The sequence below is a fragment of the Schistocerca gregaria genome, chromosome 3 (genome assembly GCF_023897955.1).
Source record: "Schistocerca gregaria isolate iqSchGreg1 chromosome 3, iqSchGreg1.2, whole genome shotgun sequence".
Lineage (NCBI taxonomy): Eukaryota > Metazoa > Arthropoda > Insecta > Orthoptera > Acrididae > Schistocerca > Schistocerca gregaria.
In genome coordinates, this window is record NC_064922.1 from 954628505 (window position 1) to 954649955 (window position 21451).

The following is a 21451-nucleotide window of genomic DNA, read 5'->3' on the forward strand; positions in this document are numbered from 1 at the left end:
TGTCATCGTAGTTGGGTTCCAGTAAGACCCATGCTACTCTGGTTCCATCAAGACCCACGCTGGCTTTACTCCCTCTAAGGAGACACTAATGGTTTTCTTCTTCTGCAAGACATCTGTAGTATGGGTGTTGCATTGTACTACTCAATAGAGTATATGGAGGTTGCAGTCGGGCTCTGAGTGCAGCTGAGAGAAACGTGACACGAGCCGAGTCCACCGACGCCTTATGCCCAAGAATTGGGCCTTCACTGTGCCCAGATACTGTCGGTCTTCTCACTGTTTCCACACGACTGCAGATTTCACATATCAGTGATAAGAGATTTGTTGGCATTGGTGATGAGGCAGTGGTTATATAGTCAGCTGGGACTCCCACGGTTCTCCATAAACCAATTCCGCCACTGAAGCTCGATGTCTGTCTTGTACGTGGACCATAGTCCGAGGAGAAACAGAGGTAATGCGTCTCTTCACCTTCCTCGATGACACACGAGAGCCCCAACCGACATCCTCTTCGACTTCTCTACCGTAACATTGCTTGCCGGATGGCAGATTGTCGTCTGGTGATATTGGAAGCTGCAAAAGCCGCCAATTTCTTGAACAGGCTGGATTTGAACTGGCAGTCTCGATCAGTTGTGATATGAAGTGGGCACCCGAAGTGAGCTACCCAGTGAGAGACAAATGCCTTCACCACTATTTCCACCACTGTGTCAGTGATCGGAATAACCTTCACCCATTTCACGGACATGTGCGAGTCTGTTGCCGAGTGTATTTTTTGATTGAAGACCACACAAAATATAATGCCCGTAACTCGTGGCATTTGCTCCTGGGTATGCCAGACCACGAACACTGTCAAATGCCGCGTTGCAAAATTGTCGTGTAACATACGGGCACGGGTTCTGCCGTGCATATCGCACTGCCCGCCATTGGTATTAGCTCTAAGTGTAACCCTATTGTGTGGTCCACCAATAATTTCTGTAGCTCTAGATCTGCTTTCTGTGATGCCGCAAGTTCTTCGTAGTTCAGAGTGCTGCAAACACGAGGAAAGTAATCTGCAACCAAATTCTACATGCCTCTGGTGCGCCTCAGATCCGTGACGGACAAACCCTCTGTGCCAAAACTGTCTCAGCGAGCATTTATCGCTGATGCTGCCAAAAGCTGAAACTATAGGTTTACGGTTGGTGAAAATTATTACTGGCCTGCCTTCAAGATATGAGCAGAAATGTCTGAAACTTTCATTTATCGCAAACTCTCTATCCTACGCACTCCGTTTTGTCTGTCGGAGTTGCGGCTTCTCCGAAAAGAGACTGAGAGGCTGCTGTTCGTCTAACTGCTGTTGCAAGGCTGCTTCAATTGCAACCTGACTCGTGTTCACTGCAATACTCATTGGTGCTGCAGGTATGGGGTGTGCAAACAAGACTGCCACTTCTAAGATTCTTTGTGAATCTCTAAAGCTTTACTCATTTCTAGTGTCCATTGCAGCTTTTGCTTTCCTTTAGAATTCTTGCATTCTTGCCAGCCAATGCATTCATAAGCAGTGCCTGGTTGTGGCAGTAATTGGCAAATGATGACAGTAAAAGTTTAACATACCCAGGAAATGCCTAAGTTGTTTGCAGTCTGCAAGCTGATAAAAGTTACTCGATTTCTGCGCGTGGTGCACTTATGTCGATTTAAAACTACACTGTATGTATCCAGCTTCTGTCGTACCTCCTGAATATGTTTATCATGTTATTGTGCATTCTCTGAGAATATCAAAATATCATCCAGGTATGCATAACTGAAAGGTAACACGTGAAGCACCTCATCCTCAAGTCTTTGCCAAGATTGGGCCACATTTTTTAGTCCACATGGCATAAACAGAAATTCAAATATCCCAAAGGGTCTGATCAGCGCTGTTGTCGTCACATCAGCTGGAGCCACCAGAATCTGGTCGTATGTCTTATGACAATCCAGTAATCGGAACATTTTCACACCTGCTAGTGCACAGTAAATTCTTGAATGTCTGGTATGGGGTATTTACCTGGAATCATTCTCACGTTCAATCAGCATGTCCACCACAGGGACTCCATGTGCCATCTATCTTGCATCGTAGATGAAGAGGGGATGCCCAAGAGCGAGCTGTCTGGTCTTCTAATTACTCCTCAAAAATCATTTTCATCTCCGTTAATTAGTCTGTCACTAATCTGTGGACACATGTTGATATTGGCAGGCATGGTGTGGTATGTATATAATGCACTGTATTGTGCTTCACTACTGGAGTACCCCAGGGCTGCTCACTACTTCTATTATGACCTCTGCTCCACTGCACTTAGAACCTTTTATCCTGCCCCTATGTGATCCGGTAGTAAGGTAGTTGTGATGTTTAAAGCTTTCCCAGTGTACTGATTGTTCCAGTGCGAGTGGCACTCACCTGAAGATGGCCAGAAGACTCTGCGCCGGAATATCGTGGCAGGAAGTTACTGATATCCGGCAGTTCTCCCATGTTTTTATGGAACAATAAGGTAGTTATTTGTCAAGTCCACAGTGATCACGGAATGAGACAAAAAATCGGTGCATAAGATAGTCTGTAAAATATGTGCCACTTTATAAAGTTCCATTTGTAATTGGTAGACAAACCAATATCAACTGTGTGCTCTTTATAATAAGACACTTTTATGCTTGAATTGTTAACTGCTAGCAATTTCAAAGACTTGCTAGTGTCCTCTGTAAAGTGACATCTCATATTTATGATAAGTAGCAATCCATTATTCGCTACGTTGTTACCATAACATTGAATGAACTTAAGCATGTGATTCCATGCAGGATGCACAGATACACCTGAGTGAATTATTTTTTAAAGGAATTATCCAGTATTTGTTTAGCAATGTAGCACTTTGGTCCATTAGTGATGCCAAAGCATAAATATGAATCAGCTTCCCAAAGTTCTGGCACCATACATGTTACATTACCTTCACAGTATTTTGCCATTTTTTATTAGTACAGTGTTTTAATTAAGAGCTACTGGACATCCATTAGTTTTTGACTAGTCTGTAAAACACTTCGGATACAGTAATTTATATATGATGATATCAGTGAAAGAGTGTATGACATGTATCTGGAAATGACGTTTTACATAAAAAGTTGAGAACAGGTAACCGCCAACCACCCCCATACAGATTAATGCGGTAACACACAAGCACACACAAAGTTCATAAGATACTCACTAGAGAGAGAGAGAGAGAGAGAGAGAGAGAGAGAGAGAGAGAGAGAGAGAGACATTCAAGAAATTTCAAGCAGGAGGAAAGGAGAGGGGTGGGGGGACATGCAAGTGAGGCTTCAAGCAATACTCAAGTAATTACAGTACATGCAGAAGTATTCTGGCACATTTCTCCACCTCCCCTGTCACACACACCCTTTGCAGTATGTGTATATGGGATACAAAAATGAATTGTGTTTTATTCATCTCATGATGTGCATCTGTAATCCATTTAGTTTGCGTACAGGAGACAGTGATAACAGATGTCCACTAATACACTATACCCAGTGAATATAGGGTTACCACAAAGCAAGTACTGGCCCTAGGCAAACTGCATTCACTGGAAACATGTACATTGTTCTCACCATCCATGTGACGCACGCTCTGTCTCTGTCTCTCTCTCTCTCTCTCTCTCTCTCTCTCTCTCTCTCTCTCTCTCTCTCTCACTCTCTCTCTCAAATATAAATATATGTTATGCATTCTTTATTCACTATTAACACTGCCTTAGTTAAAAAAAAAAAAAAAAAAAAAAAAAGCTATTTTTATCTTTCAATCTTCTGCAGATTCACACCGACACTTTTGCGAGTGTTGTTTTAAATCAATCATTTTTGTCAAGACCCTATCCACTGGTTTTTCTAAAATTTGTTAAAAGTAACAGGAGAATAATTATTGAAGAAGGAAGGAAAGAAGATTAGAAAGAGTTTACTGTCCTATCAACAGCAAAGTAATTTGAGATGCAGCAAAAGCTTGGGTTACAAACGGATAGGGCAGGAAGTCAGCCATGCACTTTTCAAAGGTACCATCCCAACATTTGCCTCAAGTGATTTAGGGAAACCATGGAAAACCTAAATCTGGATGGCCAGACATGGGTTTGATCCGTCATAATCCTGAATGCAATCCAGTATCGTAACCACTGCTCTACCTCTCTCAGAGTGATTATTGAAAATATAAAAACCAAAATCTGATTTTTTCCTTAATTAGAACAAATATTTTTGTTTAGAAATACACAAATGACTCGTGTCTTCCTGCTGGAAGACAATGTGGACCCCAATACCACTGTCTGACAGCCTATAAATATTTCATTTACAGGTAAATGCAGGGACTTTAAGCTTGTAACATGTACATAGTCAGTTTCTTGTCTGTATGTCTGCTTAGCCCTTTCCTTACAAGCAGAAGGTCAATTATTTCCAACTCACTTAAAATTGACAGAAAAAGAAAATGTCTTAGATTTTCTTCTGGGACACTTCCCTTCAGAATTCTTGCTCAGTGTTTGCTACTGAATGAAAGCATACCCACGAGGTATGCATTGGTGATCATATTTTTCTAATCATCGACAGATCTCAGTAATACTATGGCTTCTCAAATGTATAGCTGACAAGTGAATGTTAAGGTATTTCGCATTTCTCATTGTTGATGAAGTTTTCGATAATTTACTTGTGGTAGCTAAATTATAGATAAATGTGAAATTGGTTGGTCTAATGAACAAACATTAAATATCTTTCAGAAAAGTTAAAAATGGTGAGTCTGTACTCAAACTTTCTAATGATTATGGGATGGGCATAAAACAGTGTGAGACTTGTACAAAAATGGTGGCCAGAGTGTTGAATTTTATATTCCTTAATCAATTACTAACAAAGAGATAGAGGGGCTGGCCAGTACTTACCTCAGCTCAGTACAGCCAATAGAAACACAAAAAACACAAAAAACAACCGAAAATTTAAGTTCCTAGCTTTCGGAATAAATGTTCCTTCATCCCTCTCCCTATCCCTCACAAACACCAACCACAACAGAACCGTCAACAAACCCCCCTCATAGCCAACAAACCTAGCCTAGCCACCCTACTCAATCTCCCCATCCCAGCACATACCCCACACAGACCAAATCTCAACTATAACCACAGTCAAATGCCACATATCACCAACTCCAATTCAGTTCTAAACCTCTCATCCAGATCCCTCTCTCCTCAAGAGACATCTGTTCTATCAAAAGGCTTAACCTTTAGCCCCACACCTAAATTCAACCACACTGCCCTGGTTAAAGATCTCCTCTCTTTCACCCGGAACCTCAACTGGAAATATCACTTCACCACCCAAACACAGCCCCCAAATACTAGACCCAGTGTTGAACCTTGTTTAGAACAGTTCCGACCGCCTTCTCAAAGGGATCCTCCTCCCCTCCCCCAAAACCATCCCTTGCAGACATTTCAGGAATTCCTCACATCCAGTGTTGCCTCCCAGTCCTTCTTGAAGAACATCCCGACAACCCCCAACATCACCCCAGCTGAATCCCGTGCCATTAAGCAGCTGAAAACAGACCGCTCTATTGTAATCCTTCCAGCGGATAAAGGCTCCACAACTGTGGTACTTGACCGTGTGGAGTTTGTGGCAGAAGGACTGCGTCACCTCTCCGACACCTCAACCTACAAAGCTGTTACCCAGGATCCCATTCCCTCCATTCAGACTGAGCTGCAGAAATACCTAAAAATCCAAGGTCCCTCACAAGGGCTCACAATGGCTTCCATAGACTTACTCACTCCACCTGAGCCACGTACCCCTACCTTCTACCTATTACCCAAAATCCACAAAGAGAACCATCCTGGCCGTCCCATTGTAGCAGGCTTCAAAGCCCCAACAGAACGTATCTCAGCTCTGGTAGACCAACACCTCCAACCTATCACCTGCAGACTCCCATCCTACATCAAGGACACAAACCACTTCCTAGAACGCCTCAAATCCATTCCCACTCCTCTCCCACCTGAAACCTTTCTCGTCACCATAGATGCCACATCCCTTTACACAAACATCCCTCACACCCATGGTCTCTCTGCCCTTGAGCACTACCTCTCCCAATGCCCACCCGAAGATCTTCCAAAAACCTCGTTCCTTATCACACTTACCAACTTCATCCTCACCCATAATTACTTCACTTTTGAAGGCCAGACCTACAAACAAATCAGGGGAACTGCCATGGGAACCAGGATGGCTCCATCCTATGCCAACCTCTTCATGGGCCGCATGGAGGAGGCTTTCCTGAAGACCCAACAGCTGCTTCCCCTGGCCTGGTATAGGTTTATAGATGACATCTTTGTGGTCTGGACTCATGGTGAAGAAACACTCCTTAATTTTCTCCATAACCTCAACTCCTTTTCGAATCTGAATTTCACCTGGTCCTTCTCCAAAACCAAAGCCACCTTCCTGGATGTTGACCTTCATCTTGTTGAAGCTCACATCCACACCTCTGTACATATCAAACCCACCAACAAACAACAGTACCTTCACTTTGATAGCTGCCATCCATTCCACATCAAACGCTCCCTTCCCTACAGCCTAGGTATTCGTGGCAAACGTATCTGCTCCAGTGACGAATCCCTCAACAATTACACCAATAACCTGACCAGTGCTTTCCTCTCCCGCAACTATCCTGCAGACCTTGTCCACAAACAGATCTCCCGAGCAATACATTCCTCCCCGTCCAACAACAATATTCCTACCCTCAGACCACACAGAAGCATCCCACTTGTCACCCAATATTATCCTGGTCTCGAATACATCAATAAATTACTCCGCCAGGGATATGACTTTCTCAAGTCAACCCCTGAAATGAGATCATCCCTTGACAATATTCTCCCCACACCACCCAGAGTTGCCTTTCGTCGTCCCCCTAACCTCCGTAACATCCTTGTTAAACCCTACAATATTCCCAGACTACCTTCTCTACCCAGCGGTTCCTACCCCTGTAACCGACCCCGCTGCAAAACCTGCCCCATGCATCCCCCCACAACCACCTACTCCAGCCCCGCTACTAGGAAAACATACACAATTCAAGGCAGGGCCACGTGTGAGACTACACATGTCATTTATCAGCTGACATGCCTGCACTGCACAGCCTTTTACATTGGTATGACAACAACTAAACTGGCTGAGCGCATGAACGGACACAGACGAACTGTCCGCCTAGGAGATGTCCAATACCCAGTAGCGGAGCATGCCCTCCAGCATAATTCTAGGGACCTAGGAACCTGCTACACTGTATGTGCCATTTGGCTTCTCCCACCCAACACCAGTCCCTCTGAACACAACCTCACTCCCATTTACTTTTCAGTTTTCTCCTCTTTCCCTTTCCTCTTTAGCCATTCATGCATCTTTACATCCTACATCTTTATACTATACACATCTTTACTCCTGTATGCATCCTCTTTGGTTTGAAGCTGGCACAGTACCTGCAGTAGAATATCTTTGGCTTCCCTCTGACAACCATGCCTCCATCCTTGCTACCTTCCCTGTTTTCCTTTCCCTGTTGCTTCATAACCTGGGTTGTGAGTAACTAAATCCACTTTCCCTTCTTCCCTTTCTTTCCTCTCCTCCCTGATGAAGGAACATTTATTCCGAAAGCTAGGAACTTAAATTTTCGGTTGTTTTTTGTGTTTCTATCGGCTGTACTGAGCTGAGGTAAGTACTGGCCAGCCCCTCTATCTCTTTGTTAGTAATTGTTTCACATCTTTATATGAGATATTCCTTAATCAGGTAGATAGCTTAGTAGTCCAGTAGGGTTAAACCTAAAAATTAGACAAATTGGAAATAATTGCTACAAAAGTTTTTATTGTTTTAATGGCTTCATTTGTGGCCCAATATGACTAACACATGTATGAATAAAGTGGTTTATGCAAACGATATAGAGCAATAAATTCTGCATTTGATGAGACCAAAAGTGAAATGGACCACCTGTTTCTGTATGGCTAAGTTTGTACTTTCATTGCTATGCATGTAAGGAACTTCACATTTACAAATCTAGGTCTCTAGATCAGTTTCATGCAGAGAACTCAAAAATAACATTATCAGTAAAGAATGAAAAAAAAAATTAAAGAAACTATTCAAAGTCAGGTGTAAATTCCATGACAAAAAAAATTTATGGTCAACTTTGGCAGTCCCTTATTAAACAGCAAAGCCTTTTTGCACCTTGTTATTCTGCCTTTGTGTATATATTCTGCTTGGCAAGCCAGTGTAATAATGACAAAATCGTATCTTTTTTAATTCCTAAGAAAGTTACCTTCAAAAAATCAGAACCCCACATTTGACCAAATTTGGAGGCAAATATATTTATATAGGTCACCTATGATTTTAATTTAACATGCGCCATTTGGAAGAGCAGCTTTAGCTTTACTAGAATACTGTGCACGATGTGAGTGTGCAGTTACCAGGCGGCAGCATCCTGCGTCAGCCCACTAGGTGACACGGTTTATTGCTCTCTTGCTTATTCCCCAGCGCGTGCACATATCTTTTGCAGTATGGCTCTCGCACATGTCATCCTCACAAGAATGAGTGACAGTGAGACAACTGTTCAGCACCTTCAAGAGGTGTCTACCTCATCAAGTTCCTTGGAAGCCCTTCATTATGAAACTCTGACGCACATGTTTGCACAGAAACTTGGAGAGCTGGAGCTAAATGGTCCCACTGCCAAGTTATGGATTCTGTACTTTGACACGATTACTCTGATGAAGCAGTTCATTAAGGCTGAGAGGAGTGACAACTGGGAACTGCACCTCACCACTGTTAAGAAAATGTTACCCTATTTTCCTGCCAATGGACATTTTCTGTATGCTAAATCTGCACAGATGTATTTACAAGACATGATGGGCCTTGAAGACAAAATATCAGAAGACTATACACAGTTTGCACTCAAAGGCTGGTTTACTATCAGAAGGTCTTATAAGTTTTCGAGTGGGATACGGTCTGACATGAAGATTGAGCAAACACTAACGCGCTCGTTGAAGAGTACTGGAGGGCTCAGTCATAGTCGGGGCATTTCCGACAGTACTCGGAGCAGATGGACTCTGACCATACCAACTGTTACTACAGTGACCCAGCAGGTTGATGAGTTTTGTGGGGTATAACTCACGACCTCAGAGCAACATGTCGATGTGAGGGATGCCAGAGTTCAGCGTGACTATGCTGACCTTTGGCAATTTATTGCGTGCATTCAATCCCGTGTCCTTTTCCTGTTACTAAATTTGTTATGTCCGTCAGCACAGGAATCTTCAAAGATGACACAATCAACTGTCACAGAGCCTATAAAATGGTCAAATCCTCAATGCTCGCCCTAGTTGGTCAAACCTTTAACAACATCAAGTTTGTCCGAAAGAAAAGAGTGGTGAGTATACAGGGATTTAAATAGAAGGTGACCATTCATGGGGAGGATGTACCAGTGAACCCTGAAACCTTATTCCACTGGATAGCACTTCTCAGCTTAAAGAATTCTTCCGATATGAGCTGGCACCCTATCCTCTCTCTTTGTTTGAGGCTTGAAGATGAAGGTTTCTCAGTAAAGCAAGCTAATGAAGATGCTGACCACCTAATTGTTGCCACAGCATTTGAGGTGTCACAGGAACATGAGAAGGTTGTGGTTGTTGGTGAGGATACAGACCTTCTCATCATGCACAATGCCCTAGCCACACCATCAGCAAATATGTATTTCTTCAAACATGGGAGAGGAAAGACTTTATCAAAAGAATTTGGTTCAAGCAGTTTCAAACTGGCAAACAACATCAGATGGTCACTCATATTTCACCACGCCATAAGTGGATGTGACGCAACTTCAGCACTCTTCCGTCAGGGCAGGAAGAAGGTGGTCAATCTACTCGTCAAAAATAAATGTCTTTTGGAAGATATGAAACCTTTCTTAGAGCATGACACTCAAGCTGAAGGTATTGTCAAAGCTGGCCTCCGATTTTTAACAACACTCTATGGAGGTAAGGCAGGAGACACTTTAGACAAATAGCGATTCGACCTGTTTTCCAAAGCGAATGTGAAATCCAGATTCGCCATAGCATCCCTACCACCAACGTCGGAAGCAGATTGTCAGCATTGCTTGAGGACCTACTTACAAGTACAAATGTGGATAGGACACCAGATGAATCCGCTCCTCTGGGGATGGCAGGCTTCAAAGTTTGGTCTTGGCCCCGTTCCTACCACCAAAGATCCAGCTCCACAGTCTCTTCTCTCAACAATTTCCTGCTAATGCAACAAGGGAAGTGCAGATAGTTGTGGGTGTCGGAAGGCTGGTATTAAGTGCTCATTAACCTGTGTGAACTGCAAGGGGAACTCGTGCACTAACTCCCTCCAACCAGATGAAACTGACGAACCAGATGTTGATGAAGACCTGGACTGTATATATGAGGCGATGAAAATTACTGACTTTGAGGAGCTAAGCAACTGGGCGTCGGACTCTGAAATTACAGACTTTGAGGAGCCGAGTGGTGCAATAACAGTCAAACATCGACTTATGTGAAATCTGTGTACATATCTAATTTTATCCTTTTCATCTCATACATTTATGTAAAATTCTGCAATTACGAAATATAATAACCACTACTTAACATCAAGGAATGTATCTCTCTTCCTGCCTCCTTCATATCAGTTGAATGGGTATTACTGTAGAGGGTTATGAATGGAGACCATGTATCTGACAAAAGACAAATTTTACAGGGGAGCTAAAAAACATAACTTTTAATAAAAATGTTGATTGTTTTCATTTTTTTAATTTAGAGAATAATCATTTATTACTTTCAGGTTGTGCATTGTCTTTTTTGCATCATTTTGCTACAACATATTTTTTTCACTTACAAGTTTTTTTGAACCAAGACTTTTTCTGACATCTGTCAGGTACGAGGTCTCAATTCTTAACCCTCAATATATGAAAAACTTTTTTAATATTATTTTTCAAATTTTATAAAATTTTAATTTTTTATTCTTTTACTATATTAAATAAGTACAAGACAATGGGTTGCTTTAGTTCTGTATTTAAAAGAGTGTACCTAAGAATTACTAAAGCACTACATTTGAAATTGTCTTAATTGATGACGAGAAATGGTCCAACTTTAATGAGGAGCTGTACACAAATGGGTGGTGCAATAAATTTACTTTTGGTTTCATCAAATGCAAAATTTATCTCTCGATAGCTTTTTTATGAACAACATTATTAACAGGTGGGTCAGTTTCAACGATATTACCAAAAAACAGAGGTTAAAGTGAAAATTTTTCATGAACATGTAAAATTGGTCCAGTTTTGAAGAGCACTAGTATGGAAACGGGTGGTCCAAAAAAATATGCGGATGGTCTCATTCAATGCAGAATTTCATGCCCTACAATGTTTAATGGGACAATGTTTTTGATATTGTGAGTCATTTACGAGATATAATCACAAAAACGAAAAAAGACCTCTTTTTCGGGTACATTTTTGCCCCCCACCACTTTTCCACAACTCCAGCAAGGGGGAAAACGTAGGATAGTTATACTGGACCACTAATGAAGCCATTAAAACAATAAAACCTTTTGTAGCAATTATTTCTGATTTGAATGCTAATTCTACTGGACTATAGAGAATATGAAAAGTGAAATGGATAGAGAAATTGCAAGTCAAAGAGAGGAGAATCCTCAGGAAGGTCCCAGGCCCTGTGGAAGAAGATGGGGAATTCAGAAAATGACATAACTTGGAGGTCCACCAACATATCGAGAGGCTCTCTGACTGCAAGAAAAAGAAGGGTAGCTTTCTATAGCCATGTTGCAAAATTGCCTCCAAACAGACTGACCAACTGTTGTTCACCTTGTGGTAAAACAAGAAGGTTTGCACCACTTGGCTGATAGAGACTGCAAAGGACATTAAAGAATTGGGAATAACTGATCTCCAGAACAGACAGTCTGTGAGACATACCCAGAAGGAGGTCTGACAATTTCAGCCAAAGCCCCGAAGTAAAGGTACCCCTGGACAGAAGAAAGGAAGGAGTTACATTAGCAGAGGATGCGACAGTACTGGGCAAAGATCATAGCCCAACAGTTGAATAAGTGTGGTCCAAATTAGGCCTATTCGAAATACGAAGAAGAAGAAGAAAAGGAGAGACTGAAGTGAAATACAGTGAGAAGCAGAAAAGTGTGGTGGCAGGAAGTACATGATTTTTGGTCTGTTCAGTAAGGGTTATCAGTACAAAAATCATACGCACATAATGCAGGGGTAGGTCTAATCATGAATAATAAAATAGGAATGTGTGTAAACAACACAGTAAATACATTATCAGAGTCAACACAGACTGAAAGCCAAACCTCATCAGATTACTAGAAGTATATATGCCAATGATTCTACACATTATGAAGTGACTGAAGAAATGTGTGAAGTGATAAAAGAAATTATTCATTATGTTAATGGAGATGGCAACTAGAATCAATAATAGGAAAAGAAAGACAAAGAAAAATAATAGAAGACATAGACTGGGGAAAAAGAATTAAAGGGGGAGCTGCCCATTAGAATTTTGTACATAACAATCTTGAAAGAAGGTTTTAAATGTTGAAGAGTCTTAGAGATGCTGAAAGGTTTCAGATACATTATATAATAATAAAGCAGTTATTTTGAAACCAGCTTTTAAACTTCAAAACTTTTCCATGAGCAGCTATAAGCTCTGAACATAATCTACTGGTTTTGAACTTTAGATTAAAACTGAAGAAATTGCAGGAAGGTAGCATGTATGACATTGGGACAGACAGATACAAGAGAATTAAAGAACCCTTTTTAGAAGAGACAAACAACTGTATTCATATCATGTGCTCAGAATGCAACCCAGTACTAAGGAAACATGGGGAGGCTGAAAAGTGGAAGGAATATATATGGAAGGGCTATATATAAGAAAGAAACTTTGAGACATTGCTAGGGAAAGGGAAGGAGTGGCTGAAGATGAGAGGGCGAATTCTACTCTATGAGAAGAATTTGACAGCACACCGAAAGATTGAAGTCAAAACGAAGCACTCATAACTGACTACAGAATTGTTAACAACTTTGGGAGAAACAACCATGACAAAACTATCCCACCTGATTTACAGCCCATCTGCAGTTCCACATCTCTTCTGTGTCTTTATGGTGAATAGCAACTAACCTTATCATAATTAATTTCCCATTGTTTGATAAAATTCTTGAATTATTTTGTCTCCAATTAGTACCTTTTCATTAGTTACTCAATCTACTTAGCTAATCCTCAGCAGTCCTCTGTAACCTGATATTTCAAAATCTTATATTCTCTTTATTTCCGAACTGTTTATTGTCCACATTTTCTTCCATTGATGCTACATTGCAGACAAATACATTCAGAAGATGCTTCTTAACATTTAAATTTATATTTGATGGTACATATTTACAACGGAGGAAAGAACAGCAATTTGTCATGAAAGCCATCATTTTATTATAGCAAATCTACATTTCAACTATTACACAGTCATCTTCAATACATATAACAGCAGATGACATTAATCAAAAGATATACTTTAGACTAATATCGCCTGTTGTTATATGTACTGAAGATGACTATGTACTAGTTGAAATCTAGATCTACTGTAATAAAATGACAGATTGCTGTTCTTTTCTCCATTGTCTACAGGGTGTTACAAAAAAGGTATGGCCAAACTTTCACGAAACATTCCTCACACACAAATAAAGAAAAGCTGTTATGTGGACATGTGTCAGGAAACACTTAATTTCCATGTTAGAGCTCATTTTAGTTTCGTCAGTATGTACTGTACTTCCTCTATTCACCGCCAGTTGGCCCAATTGAAGGAAGGTAATATTGACTTCGGTGTTTGTGTTGACATGCGACTCATTGCTCTACAGTACTAGCATCAAGCACATCAGTACGTTGCATCAACAGGTTAGTGTTCATCACAAACGTGGTTTTGCAGTCAGTGCAATGTTTACAAATGCGGAGTTGGCAGATGCCTGTCTGATGTATGGATTAGCACGGACCAATAGCCGTGGCGAGGTACGTTTGTATCAAGACAGATTTCGAGAATGAAGGTGTTCTGACAGGAAGACGTTCGAAGCAATTGATCGGCGTCTTAGGGAGCACGGGACATTCCAGCCCATGACTCGCAACTGGGGAAGACCTGCAATGGACGAGACAATTCTTCATGCAGTTGACGATAACCATAATGTCAGCATCAGAGAAGTTGCTGCTGTACAAGGTAACATTGACCATGTCACTGTATGGAGAGTGCTACGGGAGAACCAGTTGTTTTCGTACCATGTAAAGCATGTGCAGGCACAATAAGCAGCTGATTGGCCTCCACTGGTACACTTCTGCGAATGGTTCATCCAACAATGTGTCAATCCTCATTTCAGTGCAAATGTTCTCTTTACGGATGAGGCTTCATTGTAAATGTTCACAATCAACATGTGTGGGATCACGAGAATCCGCACGTAATTGCGCAATCACGTCATCAACACAGATTTTCTGTGAATGTTTGGGCAGGCATTGTTGGTGATGTCTTGATTGGGCCCCATGTTCTTCCACCTACACTCAATGGAGCACGTTATCACGATTTCATACCGGATACTCTACCTGTGCTGCTAGACCATGTGCCTTTACAAGTACGACACAACATGTTGTTCGTGCACGATGGAGCTCCTGCACATTTCAGTTGAAGTGGTTGTACGCTTCTCAACAACAGATTCGGTGACCGATGGATTGGTAGAGGCGGACCAATTCCATGGCCTCCACGCTCTCCTGACCTCAAGCCTCTTGACTGTCATTTATGGGAGCATTTGAAAGCTCTTGTCTATGCAACCCCGGTACCAAATGTAGAGACTCGTCGTGCTTGTATTGTGGACGGCTGTGATACAATACGCCATTCTCCAGGGCTGCATCAGCGCATCAGTGACTCCATGCGACGGAGGGTGGATGCATGTATCCTCGCTAACGGAGGACATTTTGAACATTTCCTGTACCAAAGTGTTTGAAGTCACGCTGGTACGTTCTGTTGCTGTGTGTTTCCATTCCATGATTAATGTGATTTGAAGAGAAGTAATAAAATGAGCTCCAACATGGAAAGTAAGCATTTTTGGACACATGTCCACATAACATATTTTCTTTCTTTGAGTGTGAGGAATGTTTCCTGAAAGTTTGGCCGTACCTTTTGGTAACACCGTGTATATTCAATGATTGCTGCACGCAGCCAGATCATATTTATTCCAATCTAGGTAATGTATTTTTACTTATTTAGAAAATCTGTTTTTGATATTGCAATTCTGCATTTTATATCCTCTTTACTTCTCCCATCATCAATTATTTTCTTTCCGATATACTAAAACTCTTCATTGCTCTTAATGTCTCATTACCTAACATTATTAGTTCAGAATGGCATTAATTAATATGACCTTATTTCATCACTTGCGTTTTACTTCTATTGAAGTTTCTCTTAGACCCACTTTCAAGACATAATCTGTTTTGTTTTACTGCTCTTCAAAGTCCCTTGCTGTCTCTGGCAGAATTACTATGTCATCTGCAAACCTCAAAAGTTCTCACATCTTCTCCCTGAACTTCAAGTTTCTATCCAAATGTCTCCTTGGTTTCCTTTACTATTTGCTTTAGGTACAGGTTGACTAACTTGAGGGACTGACTACAACCCTGTGTCACTTCTTTCTCAACTACTGTCTCCCTTTCATTACCCGACTCCTATAACTGCAATCTGGCTTCTGTACACATTGCAGATAATCATTCACTCCTTGTATTTTATCCACTCAGCCTCTTTAATTTCAAAGTGTGTTTTGCAGTCCACTTAGTCAAAAGCTTATTGCTAAATCTGCAAATGCTCTAAATGTAAGTTTTCCTTTTTTTTGCCCTTTTTCTAAGAGAAGATGTAGGGTTAGTGTTGCCTCACATATTTCTATGGTTTTTCTGGAATGTAAACTAATCTTGCAATCGGTCAGCTTCTACCAATCCATCATTCTCCCGAAAATAATTTGTATAGTTTGGTAATATTCACGCCTGTCAGTGCCTGCCATCTTTGGAATTGATAATATTACATTTTTCTTGATGCCTGATGGTATTTCAGTTATCTGTGAAGGCTGTCAGAAGCTCAGCATTGGCCAACACAGCCTCAATTGAAAACACACACACGCACACGGCCATAGCCTCTGGCTGTTGAAGAACTCTTCAACAGCCAAGAGACTGTGGTCATGTGCGTGTGAGTGTGTGTCAGAGAGAGAGAGAGAGAGAGAGAGAGAGAGAGAGAGAGAGAGAGAGAGAGAGAGAGAGAATGTTTCAAAGTTTCAGTTCTTTCAGAACACCATCACTCATTCGTAAGTTACAAACAGTTTATCATGCAAAGTCACGCCAGGTCAAAAATGAGTCTATATATAAAAAAAATTTTACTCTCTTAACAGATTTCTTTTTCCCCTCCGTGTGGAAAATATATGGCAAAATGCAGACAATCTCCAGTAACGCAAAAGATGCCAGCAATGAAACAAATTGGATTGTCCAGTGAGTCAAATTCACTGAAAACTGACACAAAGGATTCAAGTATATGCAACAAGTCAAGGTTAGTGCAATATGATGACATGAAGTAAAAGAATGAATAGAACACTGCAGTTATAAAATACAAACATGACGGGAGAGCTGGAACGAAAAAAAAAAAAAAAAAAATAATTAGAATATGATGTCAAACATATTTGTTCGGATGCACACTCTTTACAGCAATACACCACCATTCTCACCTCAGCCTTCACTGCACGTAATTACCCCAACAGCCTAGTTATAAAGCAGATTTCCCGAGCCATCACATCCAATCTTGGTACTGCTGTTTCCTCCACATAATAGCTTCAGAGCACACCACTGGTGACTCAGTATTATCCTCGTCTGGAATGTGTTAACCAGCTACTTCGACAGGGCCATTACTTCCTAAAATCGTGCCCTGAAATGAGATCCAATCTGTCTGAAATTCTGCCCACAACACCTAGAGTAGCTATCCATTGCCCTCCCAATCTCCACAATATTCTTGTCGGGACCTATGCTCCTTCTGCACCCATCACCCTGCCCTATGGCCAAACCCCTGTGACCGTCCCCACTGCAAGACTTCCCCTACGCACCCTCCTGCCACCTCCTATAATAGCCCTGTAACTGGCAAAACATACACTATGAAAGGGAGTGCCACCTGCGAAATGACACTTGTTACATACCAGCTATTATGTAAACACTGTTCAGCCTTCTACATCGGCATGAGTACCACCAAATTATCAGTTAGGATGAATGGGCATAGGCACAGCATGCTCTACAACATGACTTTTGTGACCTCGGTGCCTGGATTCTTCCGTCAGACACCAGTTTCTCAGAACTCCGCAGGTGGGAACTTGCGCTACAACATGTCCTTGGTTCTCGCCACCCACCTGACCTTAATTTACATTAATTTCTTCCATCTCAGCATTTCTTCACAGTAACTAGTATTTTCTTCACTCCATTATATTTTTATAGATCTTTCATTGTATTTCTCGTTTATTTTTACCACCCCCCTCCCACATCCGTTACGTACAATGCACTTAGCTGTTCACTCTTATTAACTCGTGTATAATGTTTAAGCAGTAATCTCTGTCTTGCATATTATTCTGTCTTCCACCTTTAAGCTCTCAGTTTTTCAAATCTTGTCCAATGCAGCCCCAACAATCAGTCTTTCCATCTCATCCTGTATGGTATGTCTCCCATGACCTGAAGTTCTGGGTGACTTTCCCGAATTCTACCCCTTTTCCTAAACCTCTCCAGTCCTTTTCCTCACCCTTCTTCCTTCCCCTTCAACCATTCTGCCTGAAGGAGGCACTGGCTCCAAAAGCTTGCCAGTCACAACAGTCTTTTATGTGTGTGTTCTGCTGCCACTTGGAAATTAAATAATATGGTATAATTGGACAGATAAAAAATCTACTCACCAAGTGGCGTCAGGAGAACACACACATAAAAGAAAGGTTTTAGTTATGCAAGCATTCGGAGCCAGTGGCTCCTTCTTCCAACAGAAGGGTTGAGGGAGAAGGAAGAAAGGCGAAGGAAAAGGACTGGAGAAGTTTAGGAAAAGGGGTAGAGTCACCAGGAGGAGATTCATCTTGAAGTCCAGGTCATGTGGTACTTACTGGATGGGATGAGAAGGAAAGACTGATTGTTGGGGACAGAAGTCTCTCATGACTTGGGGTTCTGGGCAACTTTTCCGAACTCTACGCCTTTTCCTAAACCTCTCTGACCCTTTTCCTTCACCCTTCTTCTTTCCACTTCGACCATTCTGCCGAGAGAAGGAGGCACTGGCTGCAAAAACTTGCATAAATTAAACATTTTTTTTTTTAAGTGTGTATTCTCCTGCCGCTGCTTAGTGAATACATTTTTTTATCTATCTACTGACATCATGTCAAAAATTGATTATTTTCGTTGTTAAATTACAATATGAGGAACATTACTGGTGAATGAATTTGACTTAGGAAGAAAAGAGATGTTTTTATAGAGAGAATGTGGACACAGGAAAATACAGATATTAAAAGAAGAGTGTACCAATACGAAAAGGATCAAAGACACGAACAGTGGAAAACTGATAAGAAAGTAAAAAGCAGACTAAGAATGACACAAGCCAAGCAAGTGATGAAGAATAAATTCCAGTTGTGCATTTCCGGCACGTGTCCTACATGACATAATCACAACAATGGGCACTGAAACTTTTAATTGATTTTTACTATGAAGTCCCCCCTCCCCACCCCAACCATTTCTCAAACATTTCATGTACTGATTTTTCTTTCTTTTTAATTTACTAACCTTCTTCATACTCCATGTCAATTTGTAACTGTATGAAAGCAGTCCATGATCTGTGCCTGGATAGCTCCATCAGTAAGAATATTGCCTGCAAAAGGCATGGTTCTATGTGTGAGTCCCATTCTCACACACAGTTTTAAGCTTCAAAAAGTATATAGAAAGTGCACACATAGCTGAAGAGTGAAAAAGATTCATTCTGGAAATACATTCTACATTACATTTCTTTCATTACCATTATGCTCATTTCCTATTCACTTTCTCCTATCAGTCTACTGCCTTTTCCTTCACATTGTATTATTAACTGGTGTGCTTTCAAATACCACCTGTGTCATATTAATAAAATATTAGCCTTGCCACCTTTCTTTCCTTCAATATAGTATACGTGTGGTTGTGTTCTTCAATTTGAGAACTGGAGTGTTGCAGCTCTCCATGCTGTTCAAACCATTTCTTCTCTGCAAAACTACTGCAGCCTACGTCCAATTGAACCTGCTAACTGCATTTAACATATCTAATCCCCCACACTTCCATCTACTACCAAAATGACAATTCCTTGATGCCTCAAGATTGTTTTCTCCCAATTAGATCCAGTACCCCCTCAATTGTTATGCAATCTACTCATCTAACCTTCAGCGTTCTTTTGTAGTACAACAGATTAAAAACTTTTATTTTCCTGTTGTCTGTTTTGCCTATTGTGCACATTACACTTCTGTAAAAGGCTACATCCAGAAAAATACCTCAGGAAAAGACTTCCTAATGCCTAAGTCTATATAAAGTATTAACAAATTTCTCTGCTTCAGAAATTCTTTTCTTGAAATAGCCAGTCTAAATTTGATGTGTTCTCTATTTTGACTAGTATCAGTTATTTTGCTGTCAAAATAGTAAAACTCTTCTACTACTTTTAGTGTGGCTTTACTGATCTAATTCCCATGGCATCATCTTACTTGTTTTGGCTACATTCCATTACCACTGTTTTGCTTTTATTTACATTCATCTTTTCAATATATTATCCATCCATTCAACTGCTCTTCCAAGTCCTTAGCCACCTCTGACTGAATTACAATGCCATCGGTGAACCATAAAATTTTCGCTTTTATTCTATTTCCAAGTTTCTCCCTGGTTTACTTCACTGCTTATTCAATGTACAGATTGACTAACAAGGTGACAGGCTACAAATTTCTCTCACTTCCTTCTTGACCACCGTTTCCCTCTCATACCCTCGATCTCTTATAACTTCAGTCTGGTTTATGTACAAACTGTAAATAACCTTTCAGTCCCCATATTTTATCCCTGCTGTCTTCAAAACTCTAGTTCAGGCTGTCTAAAACTTTCTCTAAATTTACAACAACCAAAGACGGGACTAATAATTCCAGAATTTTATGACTCTGCAGTGGGTAAAAAGGCTCTTTTTTTCTATTTTCTGGAGGGTGCACTTTTCATTTTACACTTCTTAAAATTCTGGATCATTATTGAACTACATAACCAAAATACCTCTAAGGACATGAGACAATAAATCTCAGTATAGATCAGTAATCATTATTCCCAATACTTCTTACATAAAAACAAATACTTCACTGTGTTTCATTACATTCACCAACAACAGAATTGGTGGTATACTGAAACAACAATGATCAGCACAAAGTATTCAAATAGTAACTAAAGAAAGAGAAAAGTTAATGGAAATACATTCTTGACAAAAGTATAACGTCAACAAGTCCAGCATGCATGGAACACAGTTGTTAACTGCCTCAGTGTGACGAAAGACCCAGAAGAAAGGATCCGTGTCCACTACATGGAGACCTTTCAAGTTGATGTAAGTTTCTATGTTTATTTAGGTTAACATTTCTCTTTCTGTTTTTCAATTTTCATTTAACTATTCTGTGCTGATTTTGTTATTTCAGTGCACAGCAGTATCCAATGGTGGTGTGACCACAAGGAAATGCACATATTGATGACATACGAATGATTGTGCAAGTAAGAATTTGGTGTACACTTATGTAGCTGGTACATATGTCCCAACCAGATATTCATATTCCTAAATCAAAGCGGCTGCATTAGTATACCACTAACTTTTCGTAAACACTGTCGTACAAATTATGTCAGTTTAACAATATTAGCCTGATCTCATTTGTCATCACACTTGGCTTATTTGTTTGAAAATTATTTTCAATCAATGACTGTTTTATTGAGCCAATTTGTCTTCCTCTACCTTACAGTCTATGTTCTACTATAGTTCAACTTTGAGTTTTTTTTCATATCACCATTAACTGAGAATAATGAGGATATGGCTAAAACAGTCATTTGCACAATTTATTCTTTTAAAGGAGTGACAGTTTCCTCAAAATTTTATAAAATATGTGAGCCTGGTACTTGTTTGCTATTCAGCTGTGTTCTTGTGAGTGTGCCTTTTTCGAACTATTCATACTCTTTTATCTACATGTGAAAGTTCATCTCTGGCATTATCGTCAAAAGTTGGAATCAAAACATTATCACAAATTAAAAAGAAGGGTAACGTCATGGATCTTTGGTAACTGAAACTACTGGCACACATTAGTTTTGTCATCCACGTACTGTATGCGTAGGGTGAGGAGGAGGGGAAGGGGGAGAGGAAGAGAGGAGCACATGCACTGAACACCTTTGTA

At 40.6% G+C, this 21451-nt stretch overlaps 1 protein-coding gene across 8 annotated transcripts in view; it reads right to left on the bottom strand.

Moving 5' to 3' along the window:
• LOC126355928 (dedicator of cytokinesis protein 1) overlaps positions 1-21451 on the bottom strand; it is a 452703-nt gene that overhangs the window by 71318 nt on the left and 359934 nt on the right. The window lies entirely within an intron of this gene.